At 45.9% G+C, this 16,419-nt stretch overlaps 1 pseudogene; it reads right to left on the bottom strand.

Moving 5' to 3' along the window:
- Positions 1 to 16,419, bottom strand: part of LOC135564255 (KICSTOR complex protein SZT2-like) — a 129,927-nt pseudogene that overhangs the window by 15,114 nt on the left and 98,394 nt on the right.

Below are 16,419 nucleotides of genomic sequence, written 5' to 3'. Positions count from 1 at the left end.
CTTACGCACTGTTGTGACCCACTTCCTCAACCTAAACCATTTCCTGGGCGAGAGGACACCATGCCCCTCATTTTTCATAGCATGTTGTACTGATCTTACAAACATTCTCGGATCAGAGAAAAAAGCCTCAAGATGAACTTTTTCCCCTTGGTCTCATTCAGGAACTTTGTCAGTTCCCTCAGTGTGTACTTTGACCCCTCTGCTTGACTGGCTGTCAGCTCCGGACCCATTGAAGAGGAGTCTGGAAAAAAAGGCCTCCTCATCATCCTCTTCCTCAGACTCACTTTCCTCCTCATCTCAATCTTCCATCGTAACCACCTGCCCTTCCTCTCTCGTCAGGGCATCCCCCCAGCACCAGGCAAAGGTTACTTGGTGCCTCTGACCACACCAGCCTCTCCCCTTCCACCTCCTTTCTTCTCCCCCTTTTTCCTTTTCCGCTTGACACCCCCCCCCCCTAGTCTCTTACACACTATACTCTCCTCATCCACTAGCATAACATGACTAAACCCAGCCTCATCTACACCACCCTCCATAGCATGACTAGTCCCAGCCTCATCTACACCACCATCTCTAGCCTGACTAGGCCCAGCCTCATCTACACCACCATCCATAGCATGACTAAACCCAGCCTCATCTACACCACCCTCCATAGCATGACTAGTCCCAGCCTCATCTACACCACCATCTCTAGCCTAACTAGGCCCAGCCTCATCTACACCACCATCCATAGCATGACAAGGCCCAGCCTCATCTACACCACCATCCATAGCATGACTAGGCCGAGCCTCAGCTACCCCACCATCTCTGGCATGACTAGGCCCAGCCTCATCTACACCACCATCCCTGGCATGACTAGGCCCAGCCTCATCTACACCACCATCCCTGGCATGACTAGGCCCAGCCTCATCTACACCACCATCTCTGGCATGACTAGGCCCAGCCTCATCTACACCACCATCCCTGGCATGACTAGGCCCAGCCTCATCTACACCACCATCCCTGGCATGACTAGGCCCAGCGCCTGCTGTCTGCGTCTCATGGCCCCCTGCACATTGAACTTGATTTCCCCCACTGGAGCTTGTACCCTCACCTTCTCTACGGCCTTTATGTGGGCACGCAAAGCTCTTCTGCCCCAAATCCCCACACTCAAAGCACCGTACTTGATTTGATCTACCGTAATAAACGGAGGCAAATTTGCAACTACCACCCTTGTCGAAAGGGTAGAAAGAGGCGAAATTGGCACAAACACACCCCATACAAAATATTCCACTAACAATTACCCTACCAACGAAATTAGCTCATTTCATGAACACAGCGACAGCTTTATTCATTCTTGAAGCGGAATGTATCAATTCAGCTCCTACCTGTTCACCGACTGCAGCAGAACATCCTCCACCTTAACTCCATTCTCAGGAACACACCTGAATCCATGCCGTAACGACAGTCTCCTCCGCGCTAGGCTGAGAAGCCATTGCGCACACCACACCCCAAACTCTGTCCTCTTCCACCCTAACTTTGAAAAAACCTGTGGATACCGCTAAAACAAATAGTGCATTAACCCTCCACCATAGAAAATAATAATGAAAATAAAAGACCAAAACAATATCCAGAAAAAAAGTTAGGACAGAGCCCTCCACACCAAACACTCAAACTCCAAAAAACTCCCAGCATGCACTGAAAGAGAGAAAGAGAGAGCGTGCGAGAGAGCAGGAGAGAGAGCAGTAGAGAGAGAGCGCGTGCCGCGAGCGCTGGAGGTGTAAAAAAGAGTGAAAGAGAGAGACCCCAGGGCCGTGGGGTGACAGGGATGAAAGCTTGAGTCCATAAATATCAATGAATTGGCGTAGGCACTAGAATCCTGTGCAGCACCCGGCCTCACCTTAGTGGACTCAAATGTCTACTGTTTTCTGATGATCTGGTGCTTCTATCCCCAACAAAGGAGGACCTACAGCAGCACCTAGATCTTCTACACAGATTATATCAGACTTGGAGCGTAACAGTGAATCACAGTAAGACAAAAATAATAGTGTTCCTAAAAAGTTCCAGTAGGCAGGAGAACAAATTCTATCCAGACACCGTTGCCCTAGAAGACATACATAACTCTATCTAACTCGGCGTAAACACCACAGGTAGGACAAACATTGTAAATATCACCAATATTTATCTGTTTATGTATCTTCTCCTGCTATTCGTACTACAACTATTTGCACATGCTAAAACACTGTAAATCCAGGGCTTAAAAACAAAGGTGTCATTGTACTCTCATGATTCATGTTATTTTAAATCCACAATTTGGGTCCCTCCACAATCTCAGAGGATCTAGTTACTTTTTCTAACTTCTCTGCGTTACAACCAAATGAATACAAGTGTACTATACTGTGTATTGGATCACAAAACAACTTTTACATTACAGTTTAGCAATAAAATGGTCTGAAGGTAATGCTGGTGTTCATATCCCGAAAGAAAATGATCTCACTAAAATACATTTTATTAGAAAGTTCACAAAACATCTTGCTACCATGGAAAGGAAGAAACCTGTCTTTTTGTTGAAAAATCACCCTGATTATCTCTTTAGTCATATCCCAGTTTACAAATTGGTGTATGGCCTAGCCTACACCAAGTAACCAGTTATTTTTATTATGCAGTGCATTTGGAAAGTATTCAGACCCATTCATTTTTATACATTTTGTTACGTTACAGCCTTATTCTAAAATTGATTAAATCGTTTTTCCCTCATCAATCTACACAATACCCGATAATGACCAGGGAAAAAAGGGTTTTTAGAAATGTTTGCAAATGTGTAAAGAAATACAACTGAAATATCACATTTACATAGGTATACAGACCCTTTACTCAGTACTTGGTTGAACCACCTTTGGCAGCGATTACAGCCTTGAGTCTTGGGTATGACGCTACAAGCTTGGCACACCTGTATTTGGGGAGTTTCTCCCATTCTTCCATTTAAGAATGATGGAGGCCACTGTGTTCTTGGGAACCTTCAACACTGCAGAAATGTTGGGGCACCCTTCCCCAGATCTGTGCCTTGACACAATACTGTCTCGGAGCTCTATGGACAATTCCTTCAACCTCATGGCTTCGTTTTTGCTCTGACATCCATGGTCAACTGTGGGACCTTATATAGACAGGTGTGTGCCTTTCCAAATCATGTTCATTCGAGTTGTAGAAACATCTCAAGGATGACCAATGGATACAGGATGCAATTGAGCTCAATTCCGATTATCGTAGCAGAGGGTCTGAATACTAATGTAAATAAAGTATTCAGTTGTATATTTTTAATACATTTGCAAAAATGCTTAAAAAACTGTTTTCTCTTTGTCCTTATGGGGCACTGTGTGTAGATTGATGTGGATGTATTTAATCCATTTTAGAATAAGGCTGTAACGTAACAAAATGTGGAAAAAGTGAAGGGGTCTGAATATTTTCTGAATGCACTGTAAGACCTTTGAAATTTTCAGGATTGACTGACCTTCATGTCTTAAAGCAATGATGGACCGTCGTTTCTCTTTGCTTATTTGAGCTGTTCTTGCCATAATATGGACTTGGTCTTGTACCAGTTAGGGCTATCTTTTCTGTACCAACCCTACCTTGTCACAACACAACTGATTACCTCAAACGCATTATGAAGGAAATCAATTCCACAAATGTACTTTTAACAAGGCACACCTGTTAATTTAAATGCATTCCAGGTGACTACCTCATGAAGCTAGTTGAGAGAATGCCAAGAGTGTGCAACGCTGTCATCAAGGCAAAGGGTGGATACTTTGAAGAATCTAAAATATATTTGATTTGTTTAACACTTTTTTGGTTACTACATGATTCCATGTTATTTCATAGTTTTGATGTCTTCACTATTATTCTACAATGTAGAAAATAGTATAAATAAAGAAAAACCCTGGAATGAGTAGGTGTGTCCAAACTTTTGACTGGTACTGTGTATATACACTATCGTTCAAAGGTTTGGGGTCACTTAGAAATGTCCTTGTTTTTGAAAGAAAAGCACATTTTTTGTAAGTTAAAATAACATAAAATGATCAGCGATACAGTGTAGACATTGTTAATGTTGTAAATGACTATTGTAGCTGGAAACAGATTTTTTATGGAATATCTACATAGGTGTACAGAGGCCCATTATCAGCAACCATCACTCCTGTGTTCCAATGGCATGTTGTGTTAGCTAATCCAAGTTTATCATTTTAAGAGGCTAGAAAACCCTTTTGCAATTATGTTAGCACAGATGAAACCTGTTGTTCTTATTAAAGAAGCAGTAAAACTGACATTTTTAGACTAGTTGAGTATCTGGAGCATCAGCATTTGTGGGTTCGTTTACAGGCTTTAAATGGCCAGAAACAAAGAACTTTATTCTGAAACTCATCAGTGTATTCTTGTTCTGAGAAATAAAGGCTATTCCATGTGAGAAATTGCCAAGAAACTGAAGATTTCGTACAACTTTGTGTACTACTCCCTTCACAGAACAGCGCAAACTGGCTCTAACCAGAATAGAAAGAGGAGTGAAAGGCCCCGGTGCACAACTGAGCAAGAGGACAAGTACATTAGTGTGTCTAGTTTGAGAAACAGACGCCTCACAAGTCCTCAACTCTAAGCTTTATTAAATAGTACTCGTAAAACACCAGTCTCAACGTCAACAGTGAAGAGGCGACTCCGGGATGCTGGCCTTCGAGGCAGAGTTCCTCTGTCCAGTGTCTGTGTTGTTTTGCCCATCTTAATCTTTTATTTTTATTGGCCAAGTTGAGATATGGCTTTTTTTATGCAACTCTGCCTAGAAGGCCAGCATCCCGGAGTCGCCTCTTCACGGTTGACTTTGAGACTGGTGTTTGACGAAAAATTTCTGACCACAAACTTTTGAACAGTAGTATATATATATATATATATATATATATAAAAAATATGGGGGATTGGAAATGATGCAGACAATTACATTGATGGAAGCTATAATCTATCTGCAATATTAAAGCTGATCTACCCCCCCCCAAAAAAAACACTGCACATAGCTGATATAACACTTAAAATTTTACCTTTTGAGTGCCATATTTACAGTTAAATTTGTATAGTTTTTTGTTTGTGTTGTTTTGTGTATACTCACTTGTGTTTATTTCACTCATTTGGCAACATTTTCCCCATGCCAATAAACCCCCTTTGAAAGAGAGAGAGAGCGAGAGAGAAAGATTCACCTGAAAGGCAAGCTCCATCAATACGATGCCCCCTGGCAGCGCCCTCTGGTGGTAGTACGCGGTAATATCCGACCCTGTACTCTGTGAAGAAAAACAACATTACCTCAAGAGTTGATGATGAAGCGGTGTGTGTTTATATGTGTGTGTGTGTGTGAATAGAGTGAGTGTTAGAGAGAGAGTATGTTTGTCAGAGAGAGAGGAAGAGAGCGTCAGAGTCAATATATCCCTGTGTGCCTTTTAGCCAGTGTATGTGTGGGAATATCCTCAACGCTTGCATCAGCACTACTTACCTTAGTGCTGTCCTTGCTCCTGGTTTTGTTATAGGAGAAGGACTGCCTCTCTGACGACAATGAGCTGAACATGGCTGCCCGGGCCCTGGGGATGCTACAGGGAGAGAGGAGAGAGAGAGACAGGCAGGGTTAGGGGTTAAGTAGGGATGGAGAAAAAACCCCAGAGAGAGTGTACTGTGTGTGTGTGTCTGTCCGTCTGTCCATCCGTCCGTCCGTCTGTCCGTGTGTTTGTCTGCCAAGTGTCTACTGTAGTTATATCACATGCATGACCAGAGGGATGTGGCTTTTGGGGGCTTGGAGGGGATCACAACACATCTGATGACTAATGGATGAATAGTGCTCATAGTTCTGCTCACAGTCACATAAAGGATCTTAGGAGGGAAACTCAGAGAAAGAGGACATTTGCCCTGAGTTGTATCGTGTTTTCATTGTGATTTTTGGGGTTGAGAGATCGGGTGAGTTAGATTTCCAATGTATTCATTACACGTGGGAAATAAACTTGAAACTTGAACTAGTATGGTATAAAAATATAGGTTACTAGTATAGTTTAGAGAGTTGAGGACCACTGGACTGTCAGTAAGACATACCTGCGCGCTGGGAACTGTGGCCGGACCTGGACCAGGATGAAGCCCATACTCTGGAGGTACTGGACATACTGCTGGAGGAAGGTGTTAGAGATGTCCTGCAACCAGGGCCCCTCTCTCAGCCGGCTAGGCAGTTTGTCAACTGAGTCTGTGCTGTAGATACGGTCCCTGCCAGTCGCCGTGGAGTCACTGGAGTGATGACGCTTCTGGAGAGGATGAGGGGAGAGGAGAGTGGGAGTGGAGAGGTGAACTGGGGTGTTTCATCAGACTGTGACTACCTTTGTCTAAATTTGCTAAATATCGAAAACTTTCACAAAGTTCCCAGTATTTTCAGAGATTCTGGGTGAAAGACTGTTGGAAGATTGCTGATTGTTCCATCCTGATTCCGGAAATTCTCCTTCCAGGATTTTTCAAAAACTTGGGAAGTTTGGGATGCTTTCCAAGATTTTGCAACTAAGGGCATCTTTCTAAGTAAGAGAGAAGTGAACAACCATTTGAGAAGTTTGAGTTTTATAATTGTTTTGATTTTACCGAACCTTTATTTAACTAGGGAAGTCAGTTAAGAACAAATTCTTATTTACAATTTTTTTATTTTTTTTATTTTTTTATTTTACCTTTACTTAACTAGGCAAGTCAGTTAAGAACACATTTTTATTTTCAATGACAGTCTAGGAACAGTGGGTTAACTGCCTGTTCAGGGGCAGAACGACAGATTTGTACCTTGTCAGCTCGGGGGTTTGAACTTGCAACCTTCCGGTTACTAGACCAACGCTCTAACCACTAGGCTACCCTGCCGCCCCAATGACGTCCTTCCAAAAGGCATCCTGTGGGGACGGGGGCTGGGATTAAAAATAAAATATAGGACAACACACACATCATGACAAGAGACACCACAACACTACATAAAGAGAGGCCTAAGACAAGAACATAGCAAGGCAGCAACATAACACAACATGATATTAACACATCATGACAACGACATGGTAGCAACACAACATGGCAGCAGCACAACATGGTACAAACATTATTGGATGCAGACAACAGCACAAAGGTAAGAAGGTAGAGACAACAATACATCACGCGAAGCAGCCACAATTGTCAGTAAGAGCGTCCATGACTGAGTCTTTGGGCTGCAGCTTTGATATGTGCTGAGAGAAGGACAATGTACCGTCTAGCCATACTCCCAAGTACTTGAAAGGGGTGACTACCTAAAGCTCTAAACCCTCAGAGGTAGTAATCACACCGGTGGGGAGAGGGGCATTCTTCTTACCAAAACACATGACCTTTGTTTTGGAGGTGTTCAGAACAAGGTTAAGGGCAGAGAAAGCTTGTTGGAGACTAAGAAAGCTTTGTTGAGTTAAGTCCCAAGGGAAAGCAGCCATGGTTTCTGTACCTTGACATGTTGAGTTTGGACAATCTGCTCTTCCTGGATCTGCTTCCTGAACACGCGGTCAAAGAGCAGAGGGGTGGCGCAGTAGTGCACTAGTCTGGACGACTGCTTCAGAGTGTCCAAGTCCACTGCCTGTGGAAAGTAAGGAAACATCTCTATTTTTATTTCATGGTCCTTAGAGCCGAATGTGAATTCTTCTAGTTAATGATACCAAAAGTGCCAGTATGTAAATACACACACCCACACACACACACACACACACGCACCGAGAATCAATGACCAGTTTCCTAATCCCACAATCAAACCGTCTACTAAAAACTACAGACAGGGTATACTATAGAGTAATAGGACTGATTCAATGTTATGGCTCATCTCATCCAGGCTTTAATCTGTTGCTCTCTTATAAAATCATTCTTATTGACACATCTATCATCTATCATCCCTGTGCAGCCTGGAGATAGACAGGCAGAGAGATGTAGATAGGACTGTGTGTGTTAGACGAGGAAGTGGGAGACAGAACACAACACTCTGCTGTCTCCTCTCATTTCTAATCCATCACAAGTCAGAGATAAAGTCAAGGATCCACAGGGGGGCTGATCAAGGGCCATAATGCTTGGGGACCTGAGGGGCCAGTAAAGGGAGAGGGGTCCCCCACTGTGGAGGGGCCAAGTCAGGCAGCCAGACAGTCATCTGACTGGCCAGTAATGGATAAGCCTCCTCTGGTGAGTGGTGACTGGAGGACAGACGATATCATCATCCGCCACTAGCTCATTAGACTGAGCCTGAGTGGGACTGACTGGTGTGTAAGTAACTTATGAGGCCTGCTGGTGGTGTTCTCCTGACTGTCTCTACCAGGGCTATTCAACACTGACACTACGAGGTCCGTAGCCTGCTGGTGGTGTTCTCCTGACTGTCTATACCAGGGCTATTCAACACTGACAATACGAGGTCCGTAGCCTACTGGTGGTGTTCTCCTGACTGTCTATACCAGGGCTATTGAACACTGACACTACGAGGTCCGTAGCCTACTGGTGGTGTTCTCCTGACTGTCTCTACCAGGGCTATTCAACATTGACACTACGAGGTCCGTAGCCTACTGGTGGTGTTCTCCTGACTGTCTATACCAGGGCTATTCAACACTGACACTACGAGGTCCGTAGCCTACTGGTGGTGTTCTCCTGACCGTCTATACCAGGGCTATTCAACACTGACACTACGAGGTCCATAGCCTGCTGGTGGTGTTCTCCTGACTGTCTATACCAGGGCTATTCAACACTGACACTACGAGGTCCGTAGCCTGCTGGTGGTGTTCTCCTGACTGTCTATACCAGGGCTATTCAACACTGACACTACGAGGTCCGTAGCCTGCTGGTGGTGTTCTCCTGACTGTCTATACCAGGGCTATTCAACACTGACACTACGAGGTCCGTAGCCTACTGGTGGTGTTCTCCTGACTGTCTCTACCAGGGCTATTCAACACTGACACTACGAGGTCCGTAGCCTACTGGTGGTGTTCTCCTGACTGTCTATACCAGGGCTATTCAACACTGACATTACGAGGTCCGTGGCCTACTGGTGGTGTTCTCCTGACTGTCTATACCAGGGCTATTCAACACTGACAATACGAGGTCCGTAGCCTACTGGTGGTGTTCTCCTGACTGTCTCTACCAGGGCTATTCAACACTGACACTACGAGGTCCGTAACCTGTTGGTGGTGTTCTCCTGACTGTCTATAACAGGGCTATTCAACACTGACAATACGAGGTCCGTAGCCTACTGGTGGTGTTCTCCTGACTGTCTATACCAGGGCTATTCAACACTGACACTACAAGGTCCGTAGCCTACTGGTGGTGTTCTCCTGACTGTCTATACCAGGGCTATTCAACACTGACACTACGAGGTCCGTAGCCTGCTGGTGGTGTTCTCCTGACTGTCTATACCAGGGCTATTCAACACTGACACTACGAGGTCCGTAGCCTGCTGGTGGTGTTCTCCTGACTGTCTATACCAGGGCTATTCAACACTGACACTACGAGGTCCGTAGCCTACTGGTGGTGTTCTCCTGACTGTCTATACCAGGGCTATTCAACACTGACACTACGAGGTCCGTAGCCTACTGGTGGTGTTCTCCTGACTGTCTATACCAGGGCTATTCAACACTGACACTACGAGGTCCGTAGCCTACTGGTGGTGTTCTCCTGACTGTCTCTACCAGGGCTATTCAACACTGACACTACGAGGTCCGTAGCCTACTGGTGGTGTTCTCCTGACTGTCTATACCAGGGCTATTCAACACTGACACTACGAGGTCCGTAGCCTGCTGGTGGTGTTCTCCTGACTGTCTATACCAGGGCTATTCAACACTGACACTACGAGGTCCGTAGCCTGCTGGTGGTGTTCTCCTGACTGTCTATACCAGGGCTATTCAACACTGACACTACGAGGTCCGTAGCCTGCTGGTGGTGTTCTTCTGACTGTCTATACCAGGGCTATTCAACACTGACAATACGAGGTCCGTAGCCTACTGGTGGTGTTCTCCTGACTGTCTCTACCAGGGCTATTCAACACTGACACTACGAGGTCCGTAGCCTACTGGTGGTGTTCTCCTGACTGTCTATACCAGGGCTATTCAACACTGACACTACGAGGTCCGTAGCCTACTGGTGGTGTTCTCCTGACTGTCTCTACCAGGGCTATTCAACACTGACACTACGAGATCCGTAGCCTACTGGTGGTGTTCTCCTGACTGTCTATACCAGGGCTATTCAACACTGACACTACGAGGTCCGTAGCTTACTGGTGGTGTTCTCCTGACTGTCTATACCAGGGCTATTCAACACTGACACTACGAGGTCCGTAGCCTACTGGTGGTGTTCTCCTGACTGTCTATACCAGGGCTATTCAACACTGACACTACGAGGTCCGTAGCCTGCTGGTGGTGTTCTCCTGACTGTCTATACCAGGGCTATTCAACACTGACACTACGAGGTCCGTAGCCTGCTGGTGGTGTTCTCCTGACTGTCTATACCAGGGCTATTCAACACTGACACTACGAGGTCCGTAGCCTGCTGGTGGTGTTCTTCTGACTGTCTATACCAGGGCTATTCAACACTGACAATACGAGGTCCGTAGCCTACTGGTGGTGTTCTCCTGACTGTCTCTACCAGGGCTATTCAACACTGACACTACGAGGTCCGTAGCCTACTGGTGGTGTTGTCCTGACTGTCTATACCAGGGCTATTCAACACTGACACTGCGAGGTCCGTAGCCTGTTGGTGGTGTTCTCCTGACTGTCTATACCAGGGCTATTCAACACTGACACTACGAGGTCCGTAGCCTACTGGTGGTGTTCTCCTGACTGTCTCTACCAGGGCTATTCAACACTGACACTACGAGGTCCGTAGCCTACTGGTGGTGTTCTCCTGACTGTCTATACCAGGGCTATTCAACACTGACACTACGAGGTCCGTAGCCTGTTGGTGGTGTTCTCCTGACTGTCTATACCAGGGCTATTCAACACTGACACTACGAGGTCCGTAGCCTACTGGTGGTGTTCTCCTGACTGTCTCTACCAGGGCTATTCAACACTGACACTACGAGGTCCGTAGCCTACTGGTGGTGTTCTCCTGACTGTCTCTACCAGGGCTATTCAACACTGACACTACGAGGTCCGTAGCCTGCTGGTGGTGTTCTCCTGACTGTCTATACCAGGGCTATTCAACACTGACACTACGAGGTCCGTAGCCTGCTGGTGGTGTTCTCCTGACTGTCTATACCAGGGCTATTCAACACTGACACTACGAGGTCCGTAGCCTACTGGTGGTGTTCTCCTGACTGTCTATACCAGGGCTATTCAACACTGACACTACGAGGTCCGTAGCCTACTGGTGGTGTTCTCCTGACTGTCTCTACCAGGGCTATTCAACACTGACACTACGAGGTCCGTAGCCTGTTGGTGGTGTTCTCCTGACTGTCTATACCAGGGCTATTCAACACTGACACTATGAGGTCCGTAGCCTGCTGGTTGTCTGTTCTATCTGATAATGAATTGCATCCACCTGGTGTCCCCCTGATTAGATAACAATAATCAACAAAACGCAGTGGAACTGGCTTCAAGGTCCAGGGTTGAGTTTGAGGGGTCTATACTGTAACCAGTGGTTATTTAAGCATGAAAGAGACTGTTGTTTTCATCAATCTTTTTTTTTTTTTGATGAAGGTAGGCATTGCATTTTTGGTGAAATTAATATAGTGTTTCAAAAACATCTACAGCTGTAGTCCAGTGATGCCTGCTGTAATATCAACTCTACAGTCCCATGATGCCCTGCTGTAATATCAACTCTACAGTCCCATGATGCCCTGCTGTAATATCAACTCTACAGTCCCATGATGCCTGCTGTAATATCAACTCTACAGTCCCATGATGCCTGCTGTAATATCAACTCTACAGTCCCATGATGCCCTGCTGTAATATCAACTCTACAGTCCCATGATGCCTGCTGTAATATCAACTCTACAGTCCCATGATGCCCTGCTGTAATATCAACTCTACAGTCCCATGATGCCCTGCTGTAATATCAACTCTACAGTCCCATGATGCCCTGCTGTAATATCAACTCTACAGTCCCATGATGCCCTGCTGTAATATCAACTCTACAGTCCCATGATGCCTGCTGTAATATCAACTCTACAGTCCCATGATGCCCTGCTGTAATATCAACTCTACAGTCCCAATGCCCTGCTGTAATATCAACTCTACAGTCCCATGATGCCTGCTGTAATATCAACTCTACAGTCCCATGATGCCTGCTGTAATATCAACTCTACAGTCCCATGATGCCCTGCTGTAATATCAACTCTACAGTCCCAGTCCCATGATGCCCTGCTGTAATATCAACTCTACAGTCCCATGATGCCCTGCTGTAATATCAACTCTACAGTCCCATGATGCCCTGCTGTAATATCAACTCTACAGTCCCATGATGCCTGCTGTAATATCAACTCCACAGTCCCATGATGCCCTGCTGTAATATCAACTCTACAGTCCCATGATGCCCTGCTGTAATATCAACTCTACAGTCCCATGATGCCCTGCTGTAATATCAACTCTACAGTCCCATGATGCCTGCTGTAATATCAACTCCACAGTCCCATGATGCCCTGCTGTAATATCAACTCCACAGTCCCATGATGCCCTGCTGTAATATCAACTCCACAGTCCCATGATGCCCTGCTGTAATATCAACTCTACAGTCCCATGATGCCCTGCTGTAATATCAACTCTACAGTCCCATGATGCCCTGCTGTAATATCAACTCTACAGTCCCATGATGCCCTGCTGTAATATCAACTCTACAGTCCCATGATGCCCTGCTGTAATATCAACTCTACAGTCCCATGATGCCAACTGCTCCACAGTCCCATGATATCAACTCTACAGTCCCATGATGCCTCCCATGCTGTAATATCAACTCCACAGTCCCATGATGCCTGCTGTAATATCAACTCCACAGTCCCATGATGCCCTGCTGTAATATCAACTCCACAGTCCCATGATGCCCTGCTGTAATATCAACTCTACAGTCCCAGTGCCCTGTAATATCAACTCTACAGATGCCCTGCTGTAATATCAACTCTACAGTCCCATGATGCCCTGCTGTAATATCAACTCTACAGTCCCATGATGCCCTGCTGTAATATCAACCCTGCTGTAATATCAGTCCCCATGATGCCCTGCTGTAATATCAACTCTACAGTCCCATGATGCCCTGCTGTAATATCAACTCTACAGTCCCATGATGCCCTGCTGTAATATCAACTCTACAGTCCCATGATGCCCTGCTGTAATATCAACTCTACAGTCCCATGATGCCTGCTGTAATATCAACTCCACAGTCCCATGATGCCTGCTGTAATATCATCTCCACAGTCCCATGATGCCCTGCTGTAATATCAACTCCACAGTCCCATGATGCCTGCTGTAATATCAACTCCACAGTCCCATGATGCCTGCTGTAATATCAACTCCACAGTCCCATGATGCCTGCTGTAATATCAACTCTACAGTCCCATGATGCCTGCTGTAATATCAACTCTACAGTCCCATGATGCCCTGCTGTAATATCAACTCTACAGTCCCATGATGCCTGCTGTAATATCAACTCTACAGTCCCATGATGCCCTGCTGTAATATCAACTCTACAGTCCCATGATGCCCTGCTGTAATATCAACTCTACAGTCCCATGATGCCCTGCTGTAATATCAACTCTACAGTCCCATGATGCCTGCTGTAATATCAACTCTACAGTCCCATGATGCCCTGCTGTAATATCAACTCTACAGTCCCATGATGCCTGCTGTAATTTCAACTTAAGAGTTAACGTCTCTCCTTTAAAGCTCTTTAAATGTTCCTTGGCAGCTTGTAACCTTTGTGAATTAGTTGGGGTATTTAAAAGGGGACTACTTAAAAATAATATCCTATTTATTTCTCTGTGCCAAAGTCCCAGACTAGTAAAACATGGCAAGAGTTAAATATACATCAATTAGCTACAGTGCATAAAACCCCCATCTTCCTGACAGCATAGGGGCTCTTGGATGAATCTTATGAATTTCACACAGGCACTTGGCCCACATGCAAATGTGTGTAAATGTATTTGAGATGGAGAGATGCCATTTTCTGAGATTTGAATGAGAGTCGCTGTGTGTGTACTCCGCAGCATGTTCTGAACTCCATGAATTTGTAAGACAGATGGTATGTCTAGAACGGCTGTGGTACTACTGTGTGTCTAGAACGGCTGTGGTACTCTGGTGTGTCTAGGACGGCTGTGGTACTACTGTGTGTCTAGAACGGCTGTGGTACTCTGGTGTGTCTAGGACGGCTGTGGTACTCTGGTGTGTCTAGGACGGCTGTGGTACTCTGGTGTGTCTAGGACGGCTGTGGTACTCTGGTGTGTCTAGAACGGCTGTGGTACTCTGGTGTGTCTAGAACGGCTGTGGTACTCTGGTGTGTCTAGGACGGCTGTGGTACTCTGGTGTGTCTAGAACGGCTGTGGTACACTGGTGTGTCTAGGACGGCTGTGGTACTCTGGTGTGTCTAGAACGGCTGTGGTACTCTGGTGTGTCTAGAACGGCTGTGGTACTCTGGTGTGTCTAGAACGGCTGTGGTACTCTGGTGTGTCTAGAACGGCTGTGGTACTCTGGTGTGTCTAGAACGGCTGTGGTACTCTGGTGTGTCTAGAACGGCTGTGGTACTCTGGTGTGTCTAGGACGGCTGTGGTACTCTGGTGTGTCTAGAACGGCTGTGGTACTCTGGTGTGTCTGAAACGGCTGTGGTACACTGGTGTGTCTAGAACGGCTGTGGTACTCTGGTGTGTCTAGAACGGCTGTGGTACTCTGGTGTGTCTAGAACGGCTGTGGTACTCTGGTGTGTCTGAAACGGCTGTGGTACACTGGTGTGTCTAGAACGGCTGTGGTACTCTGGTGTGTCTAGAACGGCTGTGGTACTCTGGTGTGTCTAGAACGGCTGTGGTACTCTGGTGTGTCTGAAACGGCTGTGGTACTCTGGTGTGTCTAGAACGGCTGTGGTACTCTGGTGTGTCTAGGACGGCTGTGGTACTCTGGTGTGTCTAGAACGGCTGTGGTACTCTGGTGTGTCTAGGATGGCTGTGGTACTCTGGTGTGTCTAGGACGGCTGTGGTACTCTGGTGTGTCTAGAACGGCTGTGGTACTCTGGTGTGTCTAGAACGGCTGTGGTACTCTGGTGTGTCTAGAACGGCTGTGGTACTCTGGTGTGTCTAGGACGGCTGTGGTACTCTGGTGTGTCTAGAACGGCTGTGGTACTCTGGTGTGTCTAGGACGGCTGTGGTACTCTGGTGTGTCTAGAACGGCTGTGGTACTTACTGAGATGGGCATGTTGGACTGCGCTGACCTCTGCTGCCAAGTCACAAACAGGTTCTCAATCTTCATCTGCTTCTCCATCTCTGTCAACATGGAGATTAAACCACACGAACACTCTTTAGTCACACAGCACAGCGGTGTGGAATGGGGAGAAGTAAGTATGCGTCACAAATGGCACCCTATTCTTTATATGGTACTACACATAGGGCTCTGGTCAAATGTAGTGCACTATAAAGGGAATAGGCGCCATTTAGGACAGCCTAGTGTTCCCAGGGCCATGTAGCATGTGGTAACCATCCCTCACAGCTCAGAGCCAGCAGCTAACAGCTATCAGCCAGGCCTTGAGCCTCCTGCCTGGATCTGCATGGCACTGTCTGTCTCTGTTAGGGCCAAGCACTGACTACCCACATCTCCTCAATAAGTAGAGCTGGCTACTTCATCTCGGTTACTGCCTGCCTGGCTGCGGATGGACTGGTGTGCCTCATCTTGTATCAAATTAACATAGCTAGTGCATGTTGTAATTGAAACACCCTCTTTAAACCTTTAACAACACATTGACATTGGGTGTTCGAAGAACATTGCTTTAAAAATCCCCTTAGTTCACAAATAAATATATCATTAACGAAACTGTAAAAACTAGCATACATACAAGACAACCATTACAAACAAATCAATATACTACATTATAATGTACATTATAATTCAATAGACAGTACAGTATGTACAGTTGGAGTCTGAAGTTTACATACAGTGGGGCAAAAAAGAAATATGCTTTTCTCTCTTTGTTTACTGGGGTGCTATCCTCAGATAACAGCATTGTTTGCTTTGGCCGTAAACCATTTTTGAAATCTGACACGTTGGCTAGATTCACAACAAGTGTAGGTTTAATTTGGTATATTGAATGTGTGATTTCATCAAAGTTTAATTTTTATAGTAATTTATTAATTTGGCACTCTGCATTTTCACTGGATGTTGGCTAGGTGGGACGCTACCGTCCCACATATCCCAGAGAGGTTAAGCTCTAGGAGACAGAACGTGGCTGCGTGGTCCCATG

This window comes from Oncorhynchus nerka, linkage group LG24, assembly GCF_034236695.1.
Source record: "Oncorhynchus nerka isolate Pitt River linkage group LG24, Oner_Uvic_2.0, whole genome shotgun sequence".
NCBI lineage: Eukaryota > Metazoa > Chordata > Actinopteri > Salmoniformes > Salmonidae > Oncorhynchus > Oncorhynchus nerka.
The sequence above is the reverse complement of the archived record's forward strand: the minus strand, read 5'-3'. Positions and strand labels throughout refer to the sequence as shown.